The following is a 12,924-nucleotide window of genomic DNA, read 5'->3' as shown; positions in this document are numbered from 1 at the left end:
TGAAGGCTCGACAATAAGCAAAATCGAAGTCAGGTACTTCAAAAAATTCTTCTACTTCCATTATCTTTTGGTACATACAATAACCTTAGCAGAAATCGAGGCTTAAACAAAGAGCAAATAACAATACGACGCGAATCAAGACCAAAGTCAGGTACATGGGAAAATCTTCGCTTTCATTAAAATTGTATCCTTTTACGCTAACCCCAGCACCCAACAGAGGCCAAACAAAAAGAAGGCACATTAAACTCAGCTCACTCGAGCAAAAAGAAAAACAAGCAAAAATAACGAGGCATAAGATTTCATTCTTCGCCCTCGCCCCCATTAGCGCTTTTATTGTGGCCGACATCCCCACCTTCACCGCCATTAGGGTTGCCGCCTTAATTAGCATCGCCATCATGACGAAAAAGTCCATCCTTGGAAAAAGCCGCTGATCTTGAGCTCGGCATGCTTCAAAGCCCTTCCTAAAGATGTCAACCGTAGTCTCCAGGGCCTCCTCTTAAAACTCCTCTGAGGCACGATACTCTTTGACTGCTCCCACAACCTTTGCCTCTGCCCGAAGGGCCTGCTCCCTAGCCTTGACAACTCGTCAGTCAACCTCATTGGCCCGTCGGGCGGTGAATCGACTGCTCGGCCTCCTCGATCTGCCGCTCGGCCCCGTCATCCCGTTGCTTAGCATTAGCGACCCACTATTCAACCTCTCGAGCCCTCTATTTGGCTTGGGCCAGCTCCGCGGAAAGGTCCGCCGCTTTTTGAATGGTAGCTTTGAGGGCCCTCCTGGTCGCGAACAATTGAGCCTTCTTCACCCTTGCCTGGGTCCACACAGTCGAAGCATGGGCTTTCGCCAACCTGGACTCGTCCTCGACTGACTTGGCCTTCGCCTCGCACAGCTCGGCTCGCTCAAAGGCCGCTTTTCATTTTTCCTCGAGTGTCGAAATGCACTTCGTGGACCTCTCGGCCAACTACTCTATCTCGCTAATCACACGAGCATGTTGAAAAGGAGAATAAGAGTCGATAACCAAAGTGAAGGACCACATGAAGGTCTCGCCCTTGATCGAGGTAACTGCTCAACTTCTATCGCCCGAACTAGAGTACTGTTCGACTTTAAAAGTGGGGGACAAGTGATGGGGAAATTACTGGATACCCCGACCTTGAGCCTAATCGACTTCCCTGTCCTCGGATGAACCAAAGCGAACGACTTCAGCTTCGACCGATGAATCGCTAGCCGCAAAGAACAATTGGCACGCGTCGACAAGGGATGACATCCCTAGCAGTCCGCAATCACAGTGGCATCATATCATGCGCCCCACTAACGTACTCTGCTGCCTACATGAACTGGCACTCACGTTGCAACCATACCACCAACCACTGCCTGGCCATTATTGCATGCCACGTTGACCCAAGTAATGATAAATTAGCTTTTCTATATGAGGATAGCAACCCGAGACCTGAAGTATGCAATACGCTACCTCACAGAGTTCTCACTCTGCTAAAATCTCTCCATTCCATATTGTTACCCCATTATTTTGACTTAGACATTAGTGGGTGGCCCGCCGAAAATCCTCCGATAAATGGACTTCTTACAAGCCACCCAGCGGAGGAGTCCAGTGCCCAACGCCTCAACCAGCCTACTCAATCCATCTCCAACCGACCTCAGGGCCGTCGAGCTGCGCTCCTACTTCAGTCCAAATACGGCGGCAACAAGATTCGAATTCTAGAAGCGTAGAATTTAGATCCATTGTGCTTCTCTAGAAAATAAAAATCTGTTGCTAAGTGGAAACCATAAACATCAGGCTGATGTTACATGCAACATGGTTCGAGATTTACGTAGAGCTTGAAAATTGCTGATATTATCATCTTACCGCTGTGTCAAATCTTAAAAGTCTATGCTTACAGGGATTGTTTGATTTCAGACTGGTAACAGATTCGTGGTCAGAATTCTCGAATCATAGAATTTAGATCCATTGTGCTTCTCCGGAAAATAAAAATCTACTGCTAAGTGGGAACCATAAACAGCAGGCTGATGCAGCATGGTTTGAGATATACGTAGAGCTTGGAAATTACTGCCATTATCATCTTACCGCTGTCTCAGATCTTAAAAGTCTGCCATGTGTTCAAGCAGACCACCAAGCAGAACTAGAAGTTGGCCTGATAGAAAAAAAATGCCTAATATGGACCGATACTCGTTCCAAATCAGCTTCCAAAAGATTGTTCATCACTTTTTAATCACTCCGAACGTGCTTTGTGCCAGGCGATTTTGTGATTTTGTGACAGCAAGAGCCTCTCTCTTTTGGGGTGGGAGATGGGGTAAAAATGAGGCTTTTTTCAGTTGCTTCTTGATAACCCCTCACCTCCCACCTTTTCTCTTTGAGAAGAATCTCGATACTAAATTAGTTGCATGCAACAGTCACGTTCATTCATTAGTTTCTGAACTTTTTTTCTTTTTGAGAGGAATCAATCTTTTCAATTACTGATCATTACAGTGCCATTAGAAGGAACTTTCAGGCTTCGTAGAGATATGGGCAAAGATTAAAGGTCTGTCCGAAGATACAGTGCAAATGTTATGAAGATCTACGTGTGGATATATATTTAATCATATATCGCTTATACACTAGATCAATTCTAAATATTTATATAAAACTAAAAAATTCAAATAGCACTTTTCGACTATCTTAAATTATTACAAATCATATCAAAACTAGGTTTGGTGCAGTCCTAAATTGCTACAAATTTTTTCAGGCTTAGCAAAGAAAGTTGGAATTCATTGAGCTGCCCCTTTGTTTCTTGGAGAAATTTATGTTTCTTCCGCTGCTACTTTTCTGAAGAGGGTGTCTATATATTGTAATTTTCTATTTCCGTTTTTTAACCCTTCAGTGCCCAATAATCTTTATCTATAATCCTCCATGACCTCTGCACATGTAGTTTGGCATAAACTTAATAAATTGAGTTGCAGCTTATCAAAAAAAAAAAAAAGGAATTCTGAACTCACTCTCATTTTTTCCAACTGTCCTACATTCAATGTAGAAATAGCACCCGTAGAAAATCCTTTTTTGCCTCTCTCTAATTGAAGCGATAAAGTTAAATGCCAGTTGATTAACTTTGTGGTCACAGCCAGTAAAAGAGAGAATTTTTAATATCTTTATTTGGAAGCAACAATTACGGATGCCGCCTTGATTCATTCTATCAACCAAACATTTCTAAGCAAATATGTTCCTCAGTAGAAAAAATAAAGCTAAACGGAAATAATTAGATCCCTTGATAACCTGCAGGATGGAGCCGTTATTTGAACAAATAAGTTCCATGTCATGAAATTAACAGTCGCGCCCTCTGGCCTAGCTGTCAAATTAACAGTTTAACACAGCAACCTAGTCATGGTTACTAATAAAAAACATAAATACATAACCATAATACAATAAAAAATCAAGGGGGCCTATTTTTAATGACACAAGCTTTACAGAGTATCTTGGGAAATACACATGATAACGCGTATAAAGCATGTTTACAACATAAAAAAACCAGCAAAATATGGTTCACGAAGTTCGATGGTGGAGCTCTAAGCCATTACCGAGGTATAATATTGCTAATATAATATTCACGAAGTTCATTGTTTTTGCCGTCAGCAGGCAGGCAATAGATTTGAACAGAATTTTTGGCCACCCAGTTCACTGTCCAAATTCCGAGACTACCATCACCCAGCATCTACTGAAACCTATGCTACCCGTACCCTCCAAGTTACCCTAGATACCTGCACCCGACACCTAAATCTAGACACTATAGCATGATACTCTGATATGGTTCTGTCAGAAAAAAAAATCTTAGGTACTGAAAAGATCAAAAACACAACGTGCACTTGGTACTCGTACCCAGCACACAATCCCGAGTCCATGTAACATGGACTGAAACCACGGTGGTGACAGAAGGCCAATTTCTGGATTCAATGCTGCCAATGAAGGTCGTGAGGCATTCTGCATTTAGGTACCGAATGCATAGGATTGATTCTCATAAAAACAATATCCCATGGTGGCCTCAGACTCCACCAGACAGCCCACCCAGGATTCCGATGTTAGGCCCAGGCATCTCTTTGTCGCTCTCTGACCACGCTCAATCCTATGGCTTCTCAGAGGCACGCCACTCCATTTAGCTAGTGCATTCTAGATTGTTTTCGCTTTAAGACACGCATGCACTTCATTGGATGTTCGCTACAAATTCAACGGTCAAGAACCCTGTAGGTATTGCAAGGGAAGACATATGGCAGTCCCTCAGTGGTTTGTGTCAAGAGCCGCACTGAACTGGAGGAACCAGAAGCGCACACGTTCAAACATCAAGTAATATTAGTTTTCGAGGTTCAAGAGACCGCATGCGTTCATGAACCAGTTTAAATAGTGTAGTTATATCCTTCAAGTTAAATGGCAGCAAAGCTTAAATTTAAAAAATCTAAACTGACCGGTGAACACCGTTCTCATCACAAAGATGACATCTTGAGTGAATTCCCCTCATTCTTTCTAAAGTTTCCGCTAATCATGACTACCCAAGAAAGAGCAAACATTTAGAAAGAAAAAATTATAGTTGGTATATATCAGTTACTGGTAGTTCATCCATACCTGTCCATAAATGTAAAATTCTGAACACCAAACAACGAACTGAGAAAAAAGATACATGAATTGGTGGAAACACGTATTGATTAAATGGGAAATGTGAGACAGAAGAGAAGCTACTTCAGAAATCACGGAAGAGGAGTTTCACTGCAACCATACTGATCATAGTTTGATTTATGCCTTCTGTTCTGAAGGACTTTTCTTACTTTTATCTTATGTAATATTGTAAAAACATCATAGATCTAAACTCCACATCGGGAAATGCATGACATCATTTCAAAAGAAGCTACTTCAGAAATCATAGAAGTGAAGTTTCAGCGCAAAACCGTACTTACTGATCATAGTTAGATTTATGTGTTCTGTTGTGGATGACTGTCATTGCTTCTATCTTGTCTAAATATTATAAAAAGATCATAAATCTATACCCCATATAAGACCATCTGAGAACAATCATGTAACCTGGATTGATAAAGGGTAAGAATTACATAAAATTACTAACAAAGAACTGGAAATTAGATGTGTACTAAATGGCATAAAAAGAGAGCAACTAGCCTAATCAGCAAATTCACTCTGAGCAAGGAACTACACAGAGCCCAGTAATGCATGGATCTGAGAATGCAACTACAACAAAAGCCAGGTAGGTGATGCTTTCACCTGACATCACTCATCAGCTTTCCTTCACAGGCCTTTACACCCTAAAAAGATGAGATTCAGTTGTACATCTCTGTCCAAAAAATACTAGAAGAACATAAGGAAATAAATGAGAGGTTGAAGTAAAGATAGCAGAACATCAACAGTGAAAGCTGAAGAATAGAAGTATAAGATAGCAACAGATTATGGACTTAATACACTTTATTTTTTCCATTCCACAATGAAAAACATGGTTATTATCACTTATTCCAGGAAGCAATTTGAAATCCATCGACATGTATACAATTTTAGCCACGATCATGTTTCCCATAGCCTCCTTACCTTTAGCAGAATTGTTGTTTCTTTATCCAAATACATTCACAAGAAAAAAATGGGGGAAGGTTCCTATGGCAGATATAATATGTTGAAGTGGAAATTTGGTAAGACTAGTTGACTAGGTTTGATAGAACCAAAAGTCAAATGCATAACAGAGCATTTATAAAGAGAAATGGTTTGACAAATTGCAGCTCTCCCATGAGGTGTTGAATTCATGAATTCAAATAGACGGTTTGATGATGAGAACACGAAAACAGTAAACTTGCAGGTAAGCAGTGAGAAGAAACTTGAAACCACTTCAAATATTGTGTTTCCCTATGTAATTGAATAATGGCAAAGCAGTGGGAAGTCATAGCCTGAACAGGAAATAATGGCAAAGCATGAACCATAAATCTACTCTAAAAACAGATAGAAATTAAATTTGTGTTTCCGTATGCAACTGAATAGATGCTATCTTTTTTATTTTATGTTGAAATGAACCGTTCATACTTCAATATCTGCAGAAAATAATGCACTTGCAAACAAAAAAAAAATCATTACCCCCTTAACTTTATCTAATAGCATCTTCAAACGCCGGGCATCATATTTAAAGCCATTTTGATGGTGGTTCTCGTATGTTATATTCTGTTTGTCACAGGATATATAAGAAACAATAAATTATAGATCTGAATTTCTTCGAAGGAATGAGAAATTTGACAAAATTGTTGAGGATCAGAAAACTAGGCATGCTGTAATGTTTTATTGATGCACAAGTATGCTTAGACACCAAATCAATATGCCCCAACTTCCAGTGCTTTAAAGCACTTGCATGAAGTTTCTTAAGAGCAACCAGGCAATGATCATTTATTTCATGATCATGCATTATCATGAAGACCTACCTATTGATTGGCTACTCCAAAAACCATTCCATGGGAAAGGTTATAACCTTACCAAAAACCAATCTAAATACGATTTCTAATTATAGTTCCAACATTTTTTTGCAATTATAAAAATTCGATATGTATAACTGAGCATTTAGATTCTGCCTCCCTAAGAGTTTGTTCCTTCAGATCAGGTAGAATAACAACAAATTCAACATAGCATACTGAAAAGGGTTGAGTATCCTGAAAATTTGTTATCATTATTACTTTTCTTTAATAGTAATTCTATTCTATGACCAAGAACTTTTCAAGCTACTAGTTTTGAAATTTTTATATCACAATAAGCGATACTACCATGTTTGGTTGTCCATAAAGTTTTTCAATTCTTGGGATACCAAAGTTAAGTCTCTGGTTCACAGAATGATCTTGCTTGGGCAGTTTAAATATGACAACAAACATTTCTATTTTGATGATCTCTAGTTCCATAGCACAGTTTTAATCTTCAGTTAGTACCATATTAAGACCAACTCCGAGTGGTACAAAACAGCATAGCAGTTTAGCTTTTTCTAGTATTCTAGAAGGGAACTTCAATCTGAAAAATGGTACAAACTGCAAGCAAAATTTTCATTATTAAAAGACAGCACAGTCATATGCATTACGCTTATATAGGACCATAAACCAATGCTAGTTATATCATAACTGATTCTTGATTCTTGCACCATATATAACAACTCAACTTCAAGATCGCCCTCCTTGAAGGAAGGTGTCCTCGATTGTAGATGAAAGCCATAAATGTGGCCTTCATCACGCTCCTCCACTTTCTAGTAAAGTTGGCGAAAAGCACTTCCTTGTAACAGGATCAGCACGTTCGCCTCTTATTGCAAGGTGAAGATTGTGTTGGTACCATGGGACATGTCTCCTGATATCCTGAGTAATTTAGATTATCATAGAAAACAGAAATAAGCATCTTAGAGTTTTAGCACTCATCTCAATTTGCCATCAATGATACAGAATGGAGCAGGAAAGGTGAAAAATAAGGGGCTAGCTGACACTTGATGGTATGTAAGTACTTCTTACATGCATTGCAATTACCCTCATAATTCTGCTGTGTCTGTCTATCTCTCACCAAGCAATTTAAAGTTTGATCTTTTGAAAGCAAGCACAAAGGAGCTCTTATATGTCGTGGAACTGATGAATGGGAACCATGTATGCAGCAGCTGAGGCAATTGTAATTTTAAACAATATCAGCATGAGTTTTATATTAAACAGGTAACCAGGCACATTTGCAAGAAACGAGACAATGAAAAAGTGTATTAAAATCTTAATACACTGAAATGAACTGTCTGACATAAAACACGAATTTCAATATTCCAGAATATTGTTTTAAATGTATCATCAATTTATCCAACAATCATGGTCAGTCTGGTTGTTAATCTAATAGTGGAGGAAATTTACCGTGAATGAAGAACAAGATCAGTTTATCTCAACAAAGCTTTACAAGAGACAATAAGGCATAGCAGGCAATGGAAGAAAAATTGACAACAGGCATCATACTGAACAAAGATTCTCTGTCTGCTGAGAAAACAGAGAACCTGCTTTAGAGTTCCTCTGGATGGGATGTGCATTTGTTGCAAACTTGTAAATATAACAGGGAACTCCTGATCTCTGCAGTACCCCATGGCAATATTTGTGTGCATGAAAGACTTGCCACAATCAAAAGATCCCGAGGAATAAACAGAAATTCCAGACGGTCAAAAATATATAAAATAAAAAGCCTACTATTTGCAACAGAAGTCGTGCCATTGACAGATCCAAATACATTGTAGTGAACAAGAACACATCGGGTATCAACTACAATGCACAGAGGCTTATGAACAAAAGTGTATTCATATTGACAACAAGGCTAAAGAACTTCTCACAATGAACTCCACATACAAAGAGCAAGGCATGCCAAATATGATCACCATGCACATAGAGAAAAAGCATGCCAACCATGTTGTTAAAGAGTAGAGTTTACTGTCTGGGTATGCTAGCTAATTGCCTATGCTAAAGAAAGAGGTGGAGAGGAAGTTTGGGGGAAGGGGATGGGCAGGAAAAGGATAGAGGAGAGGGGGAGGGGAGAGAGAAGAGATGGAGGAGACGAGGAACGGTGGGAGAGGGAGATGGGCAGGAGCAGGGCGGGGAGGCCTAGGTTAAGTGGTGAGGGTGGTGAGGAAGAGAAAAAGAGAGATGGAGACGGAAATGGAGCTTATGATGGGTTAGGCGACGGGCTGGGACGAGTTGGGCTCTGAGTTGAGCTTTGGGTCAGACCAGATTTCTATTAGGACTCTGCAACCAAGCTTGAACCCTCTTGGGCTAGGATCATAGGGTTTCATGTAGCTCGGCCCATTTCCAACCCTATGACAAACCATGGGGAACCTTAACTCTTGAGACACCATAAGTTTTCCACTTTTATGACGGAACTAATTTTCTTCTTGTAAAATCATCCATCAACATTTCTATTAGAAGGTGGCTGAATATCTATTTTTTGTTGTAGGATGGTTAGGCGAGGTGGCTTCAGCTGATATCAATTGCATTTCTCTAAACAAAACTGCTGCCAATAATCCTCCCATTCACCACTCAGCTCACTAGTCCAATGAGGTGGTCGAGGATTGGTGCAGCGCACAGGGTGTGGGTAGTGTTATTCACATACCGCTTAACCGATCATCATCTTCCACATAGGATTTGGCAGGTGTTCTCCAGCATTTTTCATACCATAAAGAAAGAAAGGGGGAGGCTGGAGATAGGAAGCTAGAGTTCAAAATCCTCAGCCCTAGTTCTCTTCCCTCGTGGAACCAGGATAAGATAGTTTCTATTGATGCCTATATGCATATATTTTTTTGTAATGTTAACACATATATGTATGTATTTCTTCATTATATAACCAAAATGATTAGTTTGAGTATAAAATAGGCATACATATCAGTTAAGAGAATAAAGCTAAACAAAAATTATTTCTGGCCATGAAATAAAGTTATTGAGTAGATTTAAATCTTTGAGAAAAAGCACAAGATAATCAATAGTATTAGGTGAAACTTATAAGGTGGCACCACAGGTTTTGGCCCTAGATCATTGAGATAATAAGTTAGTTCCATTAATAATTTTGAATATGTTTCTCTTACTAGTATTCAATGTTTCAATAAACATACTACTTAGTAATCTCTTCACCTCAATAACCTTTAGCCAATGATACGCACCTATTCTTGGAGATAACTTCTTCTCGATGCCTATGTCATGGAAAGACATAAGACATGCACATTGGCCATAATGATAAAGAGATACATATAGTTTTCATTTTCTATCCATGCTTAAAATTCATGACTTGCTCAAACTGATAATACATTTTAAGAGGAAGAACTATAAATAAAATAATCTATTATTATTTGTTAGTCAAAAGTTAGTCCTACCAAGTAGATGATCCTTACAGATGCATGCAAACAGAACATGATATACGACAAGCAACAACATACTTATGTCCAAACACTAACAAGTAAAATGACAAAAAGAGTGAATCTTGGTATGAATTCGTAATTTTAAAAGGAATATTTTAACAAGTTGTAGAGACAAAACAGCATATAAACTAGAATTCCAAGAACAAAACATGGTTGCAAGACAGCACATGATAACTGTACTTGTGGGACACCAATGCTTGACATGGAAAAGATCAGGGGAATTTTAGCCAAAGAATCTCTTTCAAAGTTATCGAGCAAAAAAGACTGCATCCAACTACAAAGAAAATAGAGTTTATATTCCACCACTTAGCATTTCAAGATAACAAAAGAAGGCAAGCATGTCTATAATTAGAAGAGAGTGATGCAAACCAAAGCAGATAACAGATTTTTTCTATGTAATATAATAGGTAAAAACAACTACGGACAAATGATAAGAAAAGCGTACTTTTCATTTCTATTAGTCTTCCCCTACAGGATTCCAACACCAAGGGAAGCAATGCAAGCTCAAATTTATGATTTATCCGAAAGGACAAATCGATATGCAAACGAAACAAGAAACAATCAGATTAGCAGACAGTTCAAGAACTACACAGATGAAGTAAATAAGTTAATCAAAGTATGAAGACATCAAACCTGTTAATAGATATTGTGTCACCAGCAGAAACTTTTGTAATCTGATGCTGGATGGCATTCAAAGCGGTGTCACCATCAGCAATGCTATGATTAGTGGTTTGACCTTGTTAAGGACTACCTAAGGAGGAGAACAGATAGTTGGAAATTAGAAAAAAAAAAGCTAGCAAATCAAAACAAGCATAATAGAATATTTAAGCAAAAGTATGGTTGCATTCAATAATCATCATTTAATCCAATATTTTTATATTTTAACATCCATAGCCTTCCTTTAAAAATCCATAATGGCCTCAGTAATTAAAAATATATATACAGCCTTGCTTCAAATTACTTGATCGTAAGCTTAAAATCTAAATAAGGCTAAACAATTGCTTCCATTAACTAATTCCTCTTCCATTAAAAAAAATGCTTCTATTTCTTAATTCCTCATAAACCATTAGCACAATCTAAAGACAGGTTCTGTCCATCAGGGAAATGAAAAGACAAAAAGAAACTACAATAGAACAAATTCCATTCAAGCATTCCGACATTCAAATCTCTGAAGGCATCAGTAACATAGCAAAAGACCAAATCTTTCACAAGAAATAAGATATCCATTGAATACAAAAAAGATAAGCATTGAGTAATTCCATTCAAGCGTTCCAACACAAATCATTGATCACACAAGTAAAATAGCAAACCACTGAATTTCTCACAAGAAATAAGAAGTCAATCATGCATATAACAGAAACGAAGGGAGAAAAGAATAAAGAAGCCACAACATAATAATTCTACCGAAGAATTCCAACACTAAAATCATTAAAATAGCCCAAGATCATGATAAGTAAGAAAATTATCAATCACAGAGAAGAAGAAATGAAGAAAGACCAAAACAAAAGACAAACAGTGCTATTTATGCCTATAAAGTGCAAACTTTCTACAGATTAAAAAAATAAAAGCATTAAATCAAGAATCCAATTGGTAAAAATATAGTCTACACACACCAATGCACCATCTCTTCATCTTTCCTCAGACATTCTGGCAAACAAGTCTTGATTGCTCGGTTTAACCCGCACGTCCAGTACAGTCTTCGTGATGCCATCCGGAAAACGTTTCCCGCTCAGGGCTGAATCCACTTTAATACACCCTCCTCTCTGTCCTACTCATTGTGAACAGTAAAATCACAAGAAAAAGCAGGGAGCTCGAACCCACTATTATCGGTGCCTCGGTGATACCCTAAATAAAAGAAAACCTATCTTTATTCCCTCTTTGACACCCTCTCGTGGTAGACAGTCCAAAATTCCAAACGGAAACCGTCAGAATCTAATCAAAGCCGCAAGAAGACCTAGATTTCCAAGAAATCCATAAAGAACACCAAAGAACCACGAATTCCATTGTTTCTTGAGAAAAGAAAAGAAAAAGAAAAGAAAAACTGGGAAGGGGCGGTTGATCGGACTACCGGCGAGGTGGGCAACGTGGAGGTCGAGGCGAGAGGTGCCGAAGGACCAGTTGTTGGTGTGGCCTTCGATGGACTTAAAGCATCAGGTGGCCACGAAACGGGGAGAGTGCCAGAGGCCGCAGTGGAGGTTGGCGAGGAGGGGGAGGTCCGTCCGTCCAGGGACCGATGAAGATGGAGCGGACTGCGTTGTAGAGGAGGGAGCCCCCCCCCCCCTCCGACGCCATGGCCGCAGCTCGGGAAAGAAAGACCGAGGGAGGCACTCCTGGTACGAAGGAACGATGAAATAAACCGACTCCTGATATTTATAGCTTTACCTCGCGTTCCGCTGACGCAAATCAAAGGCCGCTTGGAGGAGAGTTTCTTATACGTAGGGCTGTTAACGAGCCGAGCTGCTCGGGCTCGGCTCGGTAAAAGCCCGGCTCGGGCTCGGCTCGTTAGTCAAACGAGCCCGAGCCCGAGCCTAATATGAGGCTCGTTTACATCCGAGCTCGAGCCCGAGCAGCTCACGAGCCCAAACGAGCTTGGGCCTTTGGCTATTTGCTGAATGCTGATTGATTGGTCTCCCATGGCCATGGGCCCACCCGGCCAGCCCACTCTCCAGCCGGACCAGCCCCCACCGTCCATCGACCCAGATCGTGATCACCACCACTCATCACTCATCAGCTCATGCATGCCCTAGTCTCCTCGACTCCTCCTGTGACCCTGTCTCCCTCTCGAGTCTCGGCCGCCTCTCCCAAGTCCCACTCGACAGTCGACTCCCAACTCCCAAGTCCCAGCCCTCCCCCGATTTCGGCCTCTCCCTGTCTCCCACTCGACTCCCAGCCCTCCCAGCCCTTCCGGCGACGACCCCCTTCCAGCCCCAGCCCCAGCCCCACCGCGCTCCGCCTCCCTTCGCCCGCACGCCGCGCCGCCGAACCCCTCCGGCCCTCCTTCTCGGCTTCTCCTCC

At 40.3% G+C, this 12,924-nt stretch overlaps 1 long non-coding RNA gene across 11 annotated transcripts; it reads right to left on the bottom strand.

Annotated features, from left to right (window-relative positions):
* Positions 1-1,841: 1,841 nt before the first annotated feature.
* LOC103706778 (uncharacterized) lies at positions 1,842-12,307 on the bottom strand. Of its 11 annotated transcripts, none has more exons than XR_015987468.1 (6): positions 11,978-12,307; positions 10,543-10,660; positions 10,355-10,377; positions 7,496-7,635; positions 4,928-7,345; positions 1,842-3,333 (listed from the first exon to the last, which is right to left on the bottom strand). It is a non-coding gene; the product is annotated as an uncharacterized LOC103706778 (long non-coding RNA). The 11 variants fall into 11 exon arrangements; XR_015987469.1 differs by lacking the exon at positions 1,842-3,333 and having other exon boundaries at positions 5,024-5,051; positions 5,247-7,345; positions 11,978-12,306; XR_005513084.2 differs by lacking the exon at positions 1,842-3,333 and adding an exon at positions 11,523-11,863 and having other exon boundaries at positions 5,034-7,345; positions 10,543-10,656; positions 11,978-12,295.
* Between the last annotated feature and the right edge of the window lie 617 nt (positions 12,308-12,924).

The sequence above is a fragment of the Phoenix dactylifera genome, chromosome 5, assembly GCF_051530095.1.
Source record: "Phoenix dactylifera cultivar Ajwa chromosome 5, Ajwa_hap1_PhDact_Kaust_v1.1, whole genome shotgun sequence".
Lineage (NCBI taxonomy): Eukaryota > Viridiplantae > Streptophyta > Magnoliopsida > Arecales > Arecaceae > Phoenix > Phoenix dactylifera.
Note: the sequence above shows the minus strand (reverse complement) of the source record. Positions and strands in the feature narration are given on the sequence as shown.